The sequence below is a fragment of the Perna viridis genome, chromosome 3, assembly GCF_037379345.1.
Source record: "Perna viridis isolate PV_CMFRI_1.1 ecotype Kerala chromosome 3, ASM3737934v1, whole genome shotgun sequence".
Lineage (NCBI taxonomy): Eukaryota > Metazoa > Mollusca > Bivalvia > Mytilida > Mytilidae > Perna > Perna viridis.
In genome coordinates this window covers 48,193,979-48,210,590 of record NC_142447.1, presented here as the reverse complement: position 1 = coordinate 48,210,590, position 16,612 = coordinate 48,193,979, and the positions used below count along the sequence as shown (strand labels likewise).

General features: G+C 33.8%; 1 pseudogene; it reads right to left on the bottom strand.

Moving 5' to 3' along the window:
* Positions 1 to 883: 883 nt before the first annotated feature.
* On the bottom strand, positions 884 to 1,515 carry LOC148622669 (uncharacterized; annotated as a pseudogene).
* Between the last annotated feature and the right edge of the window lie 15,097 nt (positions 1,516 to 16,612).

Sequence of the window (16,612 nt, the reverse complement as noted above, 5' to 3'; positions counted from 1 at the left end):
ATTTTGATATGATTTTACTAACTACTAAAGGAATGCTCCTATTTAATTTTGAATTTATGGCCCCTATCTTTTTCATATTAGGGCCATCCATGTAACTTGAAGATACCACACTGTTGGTTTCTGTTAATTTAATAAAAAGCTCAGAGTCCAGAATTTTACCAAGCTAAAGCTAACCTACATAAAGTGAAATGGTAAATCCTTAACATGACATATCAAGTTCAACACATCCGTGCACGTACACCTTCAAGAAAGAAGCATTGTTATGTGTATATGATTTGTCGGTTCATTCCACCTATTCCAACATTTTGAAATTTAAGTTAAAAAAACAAAAAATTCATGTTGGAATAGGTGGAATTATTGTGTAAACATTGGACAAACAATCGGATTAGCTTGTAAAAACATTATTTAATTGGTGATGTTAATTACAGGTAAAAAGGTGATTTTTTGTAAGAATGTTGGAATTAATATGTTTTGTAAATGTATCCTTTGCTTACTTCAGTACAGTTACTTTTGATTTTTTTTAATGTTTATTGGGAAACTGTGCTATAAAAACTGATTTTGTCTGATATTGTATTGTTGTATTCTGTTATATTTGTGATGACTTTGTCTGAATCATGCCTCCTGGTATCTTCATGGAATAAATGATTTGAACATGAGAAAAAGAAATTAAAACTAAATAAGTTCATTTTTTTTATTTTGTACATTTGATTATATATAAACAACATATTGAACAACTGAATTATTTAGCACTAACAAAATTCTTTGATCAGAAAGAAGCACAAATATAAACAAATTACTAAAATCATACTGCAATATTGCAAAAGTTAATTCAAGACAAAAAGCACAAATATACTGTTGAAACACAAATAAAACATAATAAATTTCAGTCAATGTGTAACAAGTAAGATGCGGCATCAGCATACTGGACTGGTGTGAGTTCCTGGTTTTGAAGTCTGGTTTTCAGGTTGGCGAGTCTGTTGTCTATCTCTCTGTATTTTCTTTTCTTTGGTACTCGTTCACCACCAGCTTAATACTGTATTAGAGTCAATGTGTGTATTGCTCTTCTTGTTTGAGTAGTCGAATCATGTTGAAAATGTTCGGGTGTGGTGATTTTACAAGTTTCTTCAACTTCCCATGCCAACCTTCAAGGTGATTTGTAGTTCTGGGTCCCTCTGGGGCGTAGTGGTTCCAGAGGTTGCGATGGCCTTCAACCCAGTAGCTGGTGACGTAGTCGGTGAAACCTAAAGTGTCAGTGTTGGTGTCAGCATCGTTGATGTCCTTAAGTGCATTAAACCATACGTCTTCAACAGTGTTTGGTGGTAGTAGTGGTAGTACAGCTGCTCTACGAACTAGTTGGTCGACATACTCATCATCTTTGTATGCAGTTCGAAGGCCATGTTTCTGTGCATTTCTCCATATACACTGGGTGTAGTGGAAGAAACAACCTTTGATGTTGATGCCAGGGAATACTGCGTAGGCGGCATTGTGTACTGCTGTTTCGTAGTCTACAAACATAAATTAAAAAGTAATAAGCTTGGCTTCATCAACCAAAACCAGCTTGGCATTGTCAATTATTGGTTTTAGAAAGTTTAATATAATTTTTATTTTTATTTTAATAAAACATATTCCTCATTTTCTTATATTATTAGAATTTAATTCATTTTCACTCAAAATTTATTTTGTAGGAAAATTTATAAACAGTAATTTTTCATATTTAATTCTCAGGTAAATTTTACCTGTAAAACTAATTAATTACTTATTATTGTAACAACATATTAGGCTATAACAACATCTATTGTTCTCTGCATGTTGGAATAGGTAGAATATGTAATTTCAAAATGTTGGAATAGCTAGAAGACACCGATTTGTCTTGTTGTCATAAAATATTTAGGCTCAAAATACTCGGCTAATTATCTTTATATTAAATTTTATTAATTTAAAGAAAAGGTAAAGAATTTCATTCACTGTAAAAAAATATGTATTTGATTTTAGTTAGATATTTTTTAGACGACCTGGTAATTATTACAGTACAAAAAGACACATTTTAATTCATCACTTATCCTTAAATATTGGCTTTTGGCAACATAATGTGCAAACAAGGATGGATTAACTGCAGGTATTCAACAAAGAGTCAGTTTACCCCATTACTTATTGGGAAATGTCAATTTTATCACATTTGTTTGTTCACGAAAAACATTAATCCCCTATCTAATGTGTAAACCCCTAAGAAGTGTAATTTAGCTATTTTCGGCTTAACATAACTTGCCCCTAGCAAATGAAAACTTAAATTAACGCATGCATTTTGTTATTTTCTTTGTCTCAATTTTGAGAAAGTTTAAGGGTGACCACTGATTGGTCAAACCTGTAAAATAGTGCAAATCTGTGAATGCCACTTTTAACGTGGTTAGCGTCCATTCCTGATTTGGACGTCTAAAAAGCCAGTCATAATAAAGTATTTCATTCACAGACCTTTGCATATTTTGAGGTTAGTAAATTTTATATTCCTTTTTAAATGCAGGACTTATTTTAAGAGGCTTCTCAATTGTATTTTTGCAATGCATGCAACTCAATTATATTTTTATTATTTTGTATGCATTTAATTGCATAACTTACTTTTGGAAGCAAAGGGTTGTAGAGGCAGTTGCCACACAACTTTGTTGTGAAACTTGAAGTATTTTTATTTAAAGTGATAAATTTTAGTAAGGTAGAATTCATTTGTAATCTTTAAGTTTTGTTTTTTTTAATTAGTGTCATTTGTAAATGGATAATTGTTGAGTACCTTCACAATACAGGCGCGTAGCTGCCGTTAGGCAAAAACGCTTTTGCCTGCACTTAATTTTGCCATTTTTATTTTGAGATAAAATATATCCAGGAGAGGCATAAATGATGTTCTACAACGCTATCTCCGCGGAGCTTCGGGGACCTGCTGGGGGCCTTAAGCCCCCAGACCCCCTGCCGTAATTTTGCCTACACTTCAATTTGGCCTCAGCTACGCGCCTGCAATATATTAGCGCCTTCAAAAGTGGTGAGCAAGGGAGATAACTCATATTTACTCAAAATGCAATATGAACAAATAGTTTTGTTTTAACGCTTTCCTAAGTTTAGACAATTCATTAAGAATGATAAGTGTTAGAACTTTATTATTAAAAGCCTTTAAAACACATTGTTCATGTTTACTAAGTAACAAAGCCCCAAAGGCAGATTATTTGTTGTTTTCCCAAATCTCAAAATGTTATAATTCTTTTACGCTTTTCAACGGCTATGCCATATTATGACTACACTTAATTTACTGTATTTTGTAAATAATGTTTTGTTTACGAGTTCAATTTCTTTAGTTTTATCTCTTCTGTGACCATTTATAGAACTTAGATTTATTTAAATTCAGGTAAAGAGTTGTCTGCACTTGAGACGCCAAAAGTTAATTTTGATGTTTATGTCTTATAGGGTCCATCTATAGATATTGTTTTGTCTCTAAAATTTCTAAAGAAGAAGGGGGCACTGTTTGTATTCAATTCCACCAATGAACTTTATTAAGTTCGTCAATCATTCATTGTATTTGTTGTATTTGATTAATATTTCCTGATTTGGACGTCTAAACAGACAGTTATAATAAAGTATGTCATTCACAGATCTTTGCATATTGTCAGTCTGCCAAAGACAAGGTATCAGAAGCTAAGCTTCCTGCAGACCACGAAAATCGGTCACCTACACATAAGCCTAACTCTGTAAATTTTACCATTGTGAGCTACCACCCGTCAACATACAAAAAGTATCCACACAGCAAAAATCCAGTTGGGACATTATGGTTATGGTAAGCCATTGTGGAATTTGTTCCCCATTTATTGATGTTAGTAGATATTTAGTAACATATGTTAATGGATATTTATCAACAAACGCATAATTCAATTATTGATATCAATAAATGGAGAAGTTTTCTAGACAATGCAAACACATTCAAGACAAAACCTATGTATGTTTAAATTTGCTCTTCGGACAATACCTGTCTGCATCCATACTTGTCCCTCGGGCAATACCAGTCTGTGTCCACACTTGTATTTGCAAAAAAATGATAAAACTTGTGATAAAGGAACAGAGGTCGCTATAATGTGAGATTTAATCATTCGACAAGAACCAAACATAACAATAATCATAATCACGACAGACGTCCACTATAACCAAATTAGCGTTTCATATTGCCTCGATTGGTATTTATTTTTCGCAACCTCTTTCTGAATTCTACGTCTACGATTAGTTCTCTTTAAATATAGTTACAATTCTCATTACATCATCTTATGTACTAGTGGTTGGGAAGTTATACTGAAACTTCCTAAATCCAGTTAGATAAAGCATGCGTACTAATGGTAAGGAAGTGATACTGAACCGTTCCTAAATCCGGTTAGATAAAGCATGCAGATTACATGCAACATGTGTTCTCTTCACATCCCACAATATTCATAGTTAAATGGCAGAAAAAGACATTCATGGCCGATTTACATACATACTAATGTTACATGGTTATTTTATATTGCCAAGTATCACAACAGAAAAATAGATAATTCCTTGGGCAAATATGGCACATTATCTACAGCTACTTTACTGCCACTGTCACTGTACACTACCATCGGGCAGTTGACTAGTCAATATAATTACCGGAAGTTTGGCCAGTCAATATAAATTGAGAGGAATATGAGAGTATTCAAAGTGTTGACACGATAATTAAGTGGTCGATAAATATGTAAAGAGCAGGTACTGTAGCATGAGAATGCCGAGGACAGTAAGTGAGAGGTAGCGCGAAAATCGTTGGAGAGGTCGCAAGTCAATACAATCATCGGGAAAATTGGTCTGTCAATATACAGTGCAGATGTAAGAGGTATAATGAGAGTCATCGAAGAGTTGGTCAGTCAGTATAAACTTTGGGAGTAGTGGATAGTCCATATATAATGAGAGGTAGCATGACAATCCTCTTGGAGTTTGTCGGTCAATATAATCATTGGGAGTAGTGTTCAGTCAATATACAGTATTTTAGTAAGATTTATAATGAAAATCCCAGAGGACTTAGTCAATATTATCATCGGGAGTTGTAGTCAGTTAATATACTGAAGAGATGTAAGAGGTATCATGATAATAATTGAGGAGTCAAAATAACCTTCGGGAGTAGTGGACAGTCGATATATAGTGAGAGAGCACGAGAATCGTCTTGCAGTTGAGTCAGTCAATATAAAGTACAGATGTTTGAGATTTCATGAAAATCCTAGGGATCGCTCAGTCAATATAACCTTCGGAAGTAGTGAACAGCCGATGTATTGTGAGAGGTACCTGGTAGTATGAGAATCGTCGAGGAGTTGGTCGGTCAATACAAATTACAATAAATACAAATCATGTACTATGTAAATTTCGATATGCTGTACCACGTGTTTCATCAGCAGCACAAGATAAAATATATATGAAGATCTATATTCAAAAATTAAATGTATACAAGAAGTGCTCAAAACCAAAACTATTGAAATAGGATACCAAATCTATCTCCGAGAAGTTCTATCAGTTGAATACAATCAACAGCAAAAGGTATACATGTATGTGTTTCTTACTTATATAGAAAATGCAATAAAATACAAAAGCGGCAATAATAGGATAATTTACATACATCAAAATCCAAGTACATAGACTGAACGTGAGGTCAAGAAACAAAGACGATCTACATACAAAATGTAGCGAACAGAATAAAATACAATTATAAAATGACAAGGAAAACAAGACATCAAACAAAAAAAACAAAACAAAACAAAAAAATATAGCACTTGCAATAATATGGGGTAGGTGTAACCTGTAAGAGGACGAAGTTGAATGTATAGATATATTGTCGCTTTTTCTTGACATTTAATTGGTACTTGTCACTTCTTGCCGCTTTTTGATAGTTCTTGTCGGTAATTAGTGAGACCGGCATAACAATATAGCAGATGAAACTAAACTATCCATCATCAAGAATTCACTTTCAAAAGTAACTTCGAAATGTATCTCTAATTTACGAATTTAAACTAGGAAAATCCACTTCTGCTAAAACCGTCCATATTTTATGTTTGTATGTAAAATTATATAGTGTACATTCACTTCTTGATTAATCTCAGTACTCCTTATAAATTTATCATATGATGTATCGATAAAAAGTTTCAGTGATCTAAGATGCCTGAAACTTATACGCAAACTAAAAAATGTTAATCATTATAGAGACTTGGATGATGAAAAAAGGTTCTAGAAGCTATTACTTCTACCACAGATTTCTTTGAAGTATCACTCGTGAGCTATGCTAGGCATCATAGTTAGGTTATATATTGAAAAGTCGAAGTTAAAGACTACCAACCGTCGAACCAATTATATGTAGTTGAGAAATACTATTATTTCGTATACATGTAGAATGAAGAAGTTGGTAGGTGAAACTTTAAACGGCAATCAAGGGAACCAAGGTTATAGCGGAAATCAAAATAATGTAATCCAGGGACAAAGACCAGACATGGAAAACCGAAAAACACAACAAAGAACATAAAGTAACTAAAATAATACATACAAAGTAACAAAAAAGTAAATGAGCAACTCGGACTCCACTAAAAATTGGAAGCATGGATCAGGTGCACCGGTAGGGTAAGCGTCCTCTGCTTTTCTAGAAACACCCGCCGAGTTGCTCATAAAAGGTCAAGTCTGGGGAAGACGGAAGAGGAAAGGAAAACTATGACACGTTGAACAAATCCGTTTTCAGGTTGCAGCTGGATACACCATAACGATCCACGAGTTCACGATGACGACCATAAAACTTCTGTAGTGATGACTTCAATCTCGTAGCAACATAACCCTGTCCAAGAAGCCTACTTGTAAAATACTGTAGTATCCCTTATCTCAAGTTCTTTTGGGTAGATGCGCTGCGATGTGTCAAATCCCCGGAACTAGGATTGTATAAAGATACTACGTCATCTATATAGCGGAAACTGAAATAAACGGATATTCTATCTTTCGGATCAGATCAGCTATAAAAAATGACATAGTAACTCAACTCCTTTAAATTGATGTCTTACATTTTAAGTTTCGAATGAAGAAATGAGTTTTGAAAAGTACAACAGAACGCCATTAAGTGCTGCTTCTCCATCTTTTCACATGATTTTCACCTGAATCGAGTTAATAAAATTTCGTGAATCAAGGTTTCATGTGTATTTCACAAGAATTTTTCACAGGAAATTCTTGTTTAATGAATGTCACGTAAATTATCATATAATTTCATGTTAAGTTCAAACGAACCATGCTTCACATGAAATTCACTTGAATTATAATTGCCTGTGTAGTATAGAATGAGAGGAAGAAAACATTAGTAAAATAACTTTGTAACTCACTCCAAAAGGGAGCTCTAACAGATTTGGTAAAGAACGCAGGACAAGTTGGAGACACTATTTTATTGAAGATTTAACATATTTGGTAAATAGTAAGAAGTATTGCTCATGTATGGGAAAAGCGAACAATAATGGTTTATCTTAGTAATTCACGTCGTAGTTTAAGTCTCTTAGTCATTATTGATTGAAGGCGCAAAACATATCGTACGAAAAATTAATACTATTATAGTTCGCGGAATATGATGGAGAGAAAATAAACGTCTGTTCCTTGTCTTTTTGATTAAATGAAGGAAGAGAAATGGAGTATATAAACGTCCTTAGTAACGAGTTTTGGTACAGAAGGTTTAACTCTATACATTAATCTTGACAAGGACGTCTGGAAACATTGCTTGTTATGATATTTAAACAGAACGGCAACACTCATCTTTTAGAAACGTATACGAAATATTGCAATGTACCATAAATATTTGTGAGATTTATGGTAAATCTAAAACACACAACATGATATCATTAGTCTCTTTCCAATGGTTGATATAAGTTCTTTAGTAGTGAAAAGAAATAACAAAATCCTCCAACAATGCTGAGACAATCAATTTTCCTAAAAACTATTGAAACTGTAAATAGTGTTCCCTAGAAAGTTCTTTTAATCTTCATCGAATGGCTCGATTGCCTTATCTGTTTCTTCGGACGCAAATTTACCATAGAAGTCTATGAAAAAAAACTAACTCTCTTCAAAAAAGCAAAATAAAGGGATACTTATTTCAGCTGTCAAGAACATTGCAGGAGAAATACTAGCTCAAGCCAGAAATTGTGACGAAACATTTTAATGAAGAAATGTTTCTTTATTTACATTTTCGTCTTCATGTGTTAAAAATTCATGCCAGTCAATTGATGAGAAATCTCCAAGGCCGAAAAAAATAAAGTTATGTTTCCGATCACCGTTCTAGAAATTTTGTAGGGTCGGTAGGTAGGGATTTATTTTTATTTAAACCTTTTAAAATGAAATAAGTCATTATAGTGACACCAAACTCAGAATACCATGAAAACCAAATATGCAAAGACTAAACTACTACATTGTAATGATTTTAGGTTTAGTCTACGGCCAAATCTCCTTTTGGATTCGGCGCTTGAAATATTATTTTGTTTTGATGGCGGTGGTCTGAGCTCATTTTATTATGACATTGTGCACATATGTGCATGCAAGAAAAAATACATTGCACATACAATGTTCTTTAAAATGTTTTCTAAGACAAACATCATCTGACATCACTATGGCTACCATAGTGATGTCAGATGATGTTTTTCTTAGAATATTCAATAAAGGTTGATTTTGAATTGCACAGTTAGATTTACTGTAAATGATTATAGATGTAGCGTAACACCATACACTCAATCAACAAATGCAGGCATTGATTATACAACTACATGTATGTAAAAATTGTTTATTTTTGTAAAGTATTAAAAATAAATGTCTACTCTTTATATATTTTCAGATAGACAAATTTTCTGTTAAAAGGATAAAGGTTGTGTTTAGTATCAAGACACTAATACTACACACGTAAAATAACAAAGTTTTATTAAATTATGAAGATTTACAGGATTTATTGAAATAGAGATTCTAAAGAAAAGTCAATGACAGTGTATTGAAATGCTGATTGTACATACATTTTACGTTCGTTCTGAAACCAAACGGTACTGGCAGTGCCTCTGGATATATTTTATGTAGCTGCAAAACAACTACTATAGTATAAAGTTTTTGTCCACGGAAACATTCTTTCAGGCTACAAATGTATATAACTATTTAGAAGTTGATTAAAATTGTTTGATACAAGATTAAGTTGGAATATTGATTTTTAGTTTTAGCTGTGAGCCAGTATCGATGGATTTAGTCTTAAAGTCTTTGTAATTTTGTTTCATAAGAATTTCGAATGTTTTCTGTTGAGTACATGACTGTAACTTAGAAATTTTTCCATTATGCAGTTTTATTCTCTTTTACTAGAGAACTGTTTAACTAGGACTAATGTAAAAACAAAGACCTTATAGATGTAAATTCTTAGCAAATCACACACTACTAAGTTGGTCCTAAGGAAGAGTAATTGACAGGCTTTTTAGGGAATTGAAAATGGAGCATTCCCAAACCCCAAATTAGCCTATGTTTATGTATATATTTAATATAATAGTGTCACCGCAAAACATTGTATATTTGTATGTGCTGACAGCGGCGTCACCGTCGGCTACGTCCGTGTCGTCGTCCATTTCACTTGGTTTTCGTGCGAGGACTTCATATTGATCAGTTGTTATGAAATTTTGATATGACTTTATTAATTACTAAAGAAATGCTTTTATTTGATTTTAAGTTTATGGCCTACAATTTTAAAATAAAGGCCATCTATGCCACTGACAGATACCACACTTAGGTTTCTGTTAATCTAAAAAAAAACTGAGTGTCCAGAATTTTATCAAGCTAACCTGTATAAAGTGAAATGGCTAATCCTTAACATTACATAGCAAATTCAACACATCCATGCAAGTACACCTTCAAGGAAGAAGCATTGTAATATGTATATGACTTGTCTTACGGCAATCCTGAGTGGAATTTGTTCCCCATTGAGATGTTTAGTAACACATCTTAATGAATATTTATCAACATGTGCATAATTCAATTATTGATATCAATAAATGGAGAAGTTTTCTAGACAGTGCAAACACGTTCAAGACAAGTCGTATGTAGGTTCAAATTTGCTTTTCAGGTAATACCAGTCTGCGTCCATACTTGCCCCTCGGTCTATGTCAGTCTGCGTCCATACTTGCCCCTCGGTCAATACCAGTCCGCGTCCATACTTGCCCCTCGGTCTATGCCAGTCTGCGTCCATACTTGCCCCTCGGTCAATACCAGTCTGCGTCCATACTTGCCCCTCGGTCTATGCCAGTCTGCATCCATACTTGCCCCTCGGTCAATGCCAGTCTATGTCGACATTTGTATTTTATAAAATAAAATCTTATATTATTGTTAATAAGCATGAAATGTCTAAATATTGACAACAAAAATTAATTCCATCTATTAATTGATGTCCTAACTCTGCTTTGATTTGTCTTAAATTCGTTCAATAAAAAGAAATTTTAAAAATTAACTATTTTATAATTTTACCTCCTCTAAAAATAGGTTATCCTTTATCATATTAACGAAAATGAATACCAGTTTGTATTATTACAGACTGCAGTTTGTACCTACCAGATGGATTCCAGCATAGTTTATTATTGTTAATATAAACGATATGGGCCTTAAAAAACCGACACTACTTAATCAGTCAAATGAAAATTCCCATGAGAACATGAATCGAGATTACCATATTAGAAGGGCCATTAGGTGATAGCTCCTTTTAATTTAGCTGTTCATTCGATCGTTCAAAAAAGTCCCACAATTTTCACATTACTCAACTCCCTTAATTTATCGATCGATGGTTAAGGAAAACTACTGACCAAACTTTAGGACATTCAGAATTGTCAACTTTCCTTTCATCTGTGGCAACATCCCTTCAGCACCTGCGTATGGAGTTTTAATGTCACAACTCATACGTTATGCAACAGCTTGCCATAACTACGCAGACTTCTTTATCGAGAATTCTTACACTAGGCTTCTGGAACGGTGTTATGTTGCTACAAGATTGAAGTCATCCATACAGAAGTTTTATGGGCGTCATCATGAACTCGTAGATAGTTAAGTGTATCCATCTGCACCATGAAAACGGATTTGTTCAACGTGTCATAGTTTTCCTTTACTCTTTCCACTACCCCGGACTTGACTTTTTATGAGCAACTCGTCAGGTGTTTCTAGAAGAGAACCTGTCGGTGCACCTGATCCATGCTCTCAGTTGTTAGTGGAGTCCGAGTTGCTCATTTACTTTTTTGTTACTTTGTATGTATTATTTTACTTATTTTATGTTCTTTGTCGTGTTTGTTTTCCATGTCGGGTCTTTGTCCCTCATTACATTATTTTGATTTCCGCTAGAATCTTGGTTCTCTTTCGAACTGAATGTTCTTGTAACACCTAAAGAAGCATCAAAACAAAAGGAAAATTAAGTGACATCATAATCCAAAAACATAACAAAGACTGAAAAAAAAAAACAACAGGGAAAATGAACCGGTCAAAATACTGACACACTGGAATTATTCTTTGTTTAGTGTGGGGGAACAGCTAGTAGAGATTACAGACAGACTGACGCTAGCGATGACTGTATGGTTTCAGGGCACTGTGTGTTACTGGGTAACTGACTCTGGGTCCTCTGACAGGCCTGGAAAACATTTAATTATTTTGAACTTCTTTATTTGCTGGCAAACTCAAAAGTGACGTTATACCAGCAAACACAGAAATTCCTCGCTTTTGTTCTATTTTCCAGATGAGAGCCTATAAAAGTTAAGTTATCTTAATTTGCTAGGAAACGGCGGATAAATTTCAATTAAATGTGTGTCTAAAACTACTTTTTGACACTGTAGGAACACTTATAAGATATGTAAATTGTCTATTGTTCAAATTATCTACCACTGGATTAAGCGTCCGGCTTGACACAATAGAGGTGATTTCAATTGCGCAATCAAGTAATTAAGCCTACACCTATCTCATAAACTGGGACCAAAGCCTGGTTAATTTTAGATAATTAACCTTCAGAACAAACAAGAAATCATTTTCCACTTAATTTCAATGAAAAGAGCTTTTTGCCATCGGTGGGAGAATAAAACTAAAACTTTATGCATTATTAAAATATCTCAATGTTCAAATAATTAAAATCTAAATATTCTAAATTTGGAACTTTAGAACTTAAAAGTGAAATTTCAACATTAAAATTGACTTGATCAATTTTAATCATAATGAACTATATGACAACACGTACACAAGAAAATGAAACACGATTACATATGACAACACGTACACAAGAAAATGAAACACGATTACATATAAACCTGAAAAAAAAACAACTAAAAAATCAAAGCACTTGTAACTTGAACTCTAAAAAAATATGAGAATAACACAACATTCTCCTGAAGGGTAAGCAATATATTTACAGTCAAATATATCTATGTAGTCTGGAGTTGTTGGTATATTAGAGGAGAAACGGGAAACTGACATTTGGAATGTAAAAATCGTCATGCTTGACATACAGATACGATTCAAGATGTCTATCTCATCTATTTAGAGGTTTACTATGAAAAAGACGACAGTGAATCAGTATTTCTTTATTTTCAATTTCTTTTGCGTAGATCAAATGTAAGTTATACTATAAGTTTGGATTGCTCTTGAATAAAAAAGTATCAATGTAACGGGAAATGAAATTAAAATATTGGGCCAGTGAGTACTCTTTGTGGTAGACCTCTTCAAACCCAGCTTCATACGAATAAAGATACTCAAACACTTGTAAAACTCAACAAAGTATGTTAGAACAGACACATGATTTTAATAATGTCATTCTCAAATATATAGTGCGAATATGTTGGCTACACAGAGAATATCTAGACCAATTTCCTGAATAAAAGTCTATTGCACACAATCAAGATGTTGGTAAAAGTTTTGTCCTGAAGATCTGCATGTCTTCATAAATTCAGGTCCGTCAAAAATAGTTCAAAAACATTATTTCGTCTCCCAAAAGTTTTGAAGATCTTGATGCTGACAGTACATAAGAAATAATAATCTCTCGTTGTTTCAGGTCATGATTCATGCTAAAACCATTTATAGAAAAATAGTGTAGAAACTAGATAACACTTTCAGAAAAAAAACACGTTGCCTGTTGTTCTCATATAATCATTAAGTTACGGTATAACGAGATAAGTATTCCTCTGAAGCGATAACTTTATGTACATTTAGACACGGTGTCTTCCATATAATTGTATAATGAAATAAATATGTTCATGTTAAAATTCATATCTTTTTAACATTCAGACATTGTGGCTTCACCATAAGGTCATTATGTGGCCAATATATCAGAATACAAGCCAGATGGGGGCTTAGTCGGCCTTTACAAGCCTGATGGGGGAGCTTAGTCGGCCTTTACAAGCCCGATGGGGGTTGGGAGGGGGTTAGTCGGCCTTTAAGTCCAGGATCTAATCGTCATGTTGTACTTATTTGTGGGTCGTTGCGTCTTGTTGATTTTCGTTTGCCTGTCGATCAATGAAAATACGAAGTTGAGAGATGAACCACGAAGTTCTTTCTTCCTGACCTTCCTGATATACCCTGCTCAGTTTAATTATCATCCAGATAATATGAGATGACAGCGTGTTACTACTAAAGAGTTTTAGAATTCTACAGGATGTCCATCATGACGACATTCCTTTTTATTGGGTGTGGACCTTCTCCTTCAAAAAGTTTTTTAATCTTAAGAAGACGATTGTGTCGATCTGAAATACCTCAAAAACAAAAGCTACCATTTTTCTTTTGTAAAAACATTACAACGACGATTAATATAGAACTAAATGTAATTATGCAACGCCAACATTTTCTGGGTTTTTATATTGGACATGACAACGCTCAATGCCAGATTATCATCGGAATATAATAGCATCATGACCAATAATTTTTCAATGTTTTATTTATTGTTCTCCATTCTCAGTTGAAATCCTGATTCAAAAACATTATACATCGTTGTTACTAAAAAAAAAAAAAGACACCTAGATACAAATGCGTAGTACTTGGTGGGTATTATCCATACTTTGTAAAACAAGAGACTCCCAGGAGCCTGAGCAAGGAGTTGTCCAACAATTTTGACCCAATAAGACCTTAGTAGGATTACCATAAGGATCATTTCTTCAATTGAAAGTTTCTATCTATCCTAGTTTTCAAGATATTGGCAGAAAACTAAAATAAAAACGTCATTTTTCATCTTTCTATAGCAATAACTCTTACAAGGAGTCGTCTGACAACTTTGACCCGTTGGAGACTTCTATGCCTTATACTAAGGATCATTTCAGCAATTAAAATAATTTGGCTTAACCTAAGAGTTTTGGAGATATAAAAACCTCTGACTGACCCCTATGTTCTATTGTTTTTGCCGGATCAAAAGTTCCCACATCAGTTCGAGGTAGGATACCCAAAGGAACAGTAATACCAAGTTTGGTTCCAATTGGTCAAGTAGTGTCAGATGAGATTTATGAATGAAATAACATTAAAAAAGAGCAAAAAAAAAAAAAGGCAATAACTCCAACATGACAACAGAATAAAAAGAAAATCCGACCACAGATGGAAATCTCAACTTGATGTACAATTTAACTTGTGTCATAATTTTTGGCTAAACCTAATGGTTTTTGGGATATGTACGAAAAACTACCGCGTTACCCATATGTTCTATTTTTAGATTTTAGTAACGGCGATCATGTTTTTCGACGGATAAAAATACTCACATCAGTTCTATGCAGGATACTCCTAGAACGTTATTACCAAGTTTGGTCAAGTAATGTCAGAGGAGAAGATTTTATTAAAGAAATAAAAAAAAATATGACGAAAAGGGCAATAACTTCAACATGGCGTAAAAGATTGCAGAACACTTTTACCTGATGTCAGAATTCGGCTAAACCACTAACGGTTTCGGGGATAAATGCGAAAAACTATTGTCTGACCCCTATGTTCTATTTTTATTAATGGCGGCCATGTTTTTGGTCGGGTCAGAAATCAAAACACAACTTTTGTGCAATATAACCTGAGGAACATCTTTTAAAAGTTTCATAAAATTCGCCTCAAAAGTTTCAGAGGACAAAATTTTTTTAAATTTGTTAACGCACTACGACGACGACAGACGCCAAGTGATGGCAATAGCTCACATTGCCTTTGGTCAGGTGAGCTAAGAAACGATTCCAAATTATCTTCTAAATATGCATAAGAAGATGTTGTCAAAGTGCTGGATTTATTGTCCGACAACAATATTTGTACAGTATTGGGGACGTGTTTTCCAAGTGACAATTTCACTCAGATGGGTACACAAATTGGGCTCTGTTACTCGCTGACCTATTCCTTCACTCTTACGAGGGTGACTTTACAGCTCATCTTGTTCAAAAGAAAGAACATCGTTTAGCCAGATCCTTTGATATCAGTTTCCATAATATAGATGACGTGTTGTCTTTAGGATTACTCTTAAAACAATGCCATTTCGGAGCTTTTATACATCGCATCTACCCATAAGACCTTGTGATAAAGGAAACAACAGACACAATGACGTCACCCTCATATCGTCACCTACTCTTAGAGATCAATTGAACCGAAAAACTCATGACTAAACTGTACGACAAATGTGATGACTTCTCATCTTTACTTTCATTGTGCACAATGGGACACAACTCATTGTGCCTAATTGAGGTCTCACTAACCACTTCCGGGTCAAATGGCTACCCCTCTATGTAATACCAAAAACACACTGAACTTAACCTAGAAATATGAATTGTAAGTGCTTTATTTGTGTGTATTCTGATCAAAAGTAGTCAAAATGAAGCTGAGAATGTGTACTTTAAAATTATATTTGTAATTTACTACAAAAGTGTATGAATATTGTTTACATGTATGAGTAATTTGCCTCCATGCTGTCAGTTAGCAGAAAAAGTAAAAATGTTGATTTTCAGTATTTTTTATTCCAGTAAATTCTGTGAAGAATTTCAAAGGTCATCGTACCATTAAAATAATGATTTTGAAAGCCTTATTTTCCAAGCTTCGCAATGGTATATAACTTTAAGGTTTCATTTGTCCTGGCAATTCACAGTGAAACATTGAAAATTAATTATTTAACATGTAAAGTAATGGAAACGTTAGAAGTGGTTAGTGAGACCTGACATATACATGTAGGTTTCATGAGAGTTACTTCCCCTTATTCATTGTCGAGGTATTAATAGTAAGCATGTCTTGATGTAAGCATGGGTGTCAGTCTTCCACGTATTAAATTTGTGTATTTTTTTCCTTCTATTTTTGTGTGCTGTTTTTATAGTTATTGTCTGTATAGATTGGATTTAGGTGCTTTCATGACATTATGTATTATTTGTATGTTGTGTTATTTAGTTAATGATAAAGCACCAGTTTCGCCAAACAGAACTTGCATCCAGTTTTTAGTGCAGCCCGCATTGCTCATTTACTGTTGATTCTTTGTACGTGTTATTTTGGTTATTTGGTTATGTCCATTACTGTGTGTTTCTATTTACCCTGTCAAGTTTTTATCCATGGAATACATTCTTTTTGTTTACCACTCGAATCTTGGTTCCATTGATTACTATTT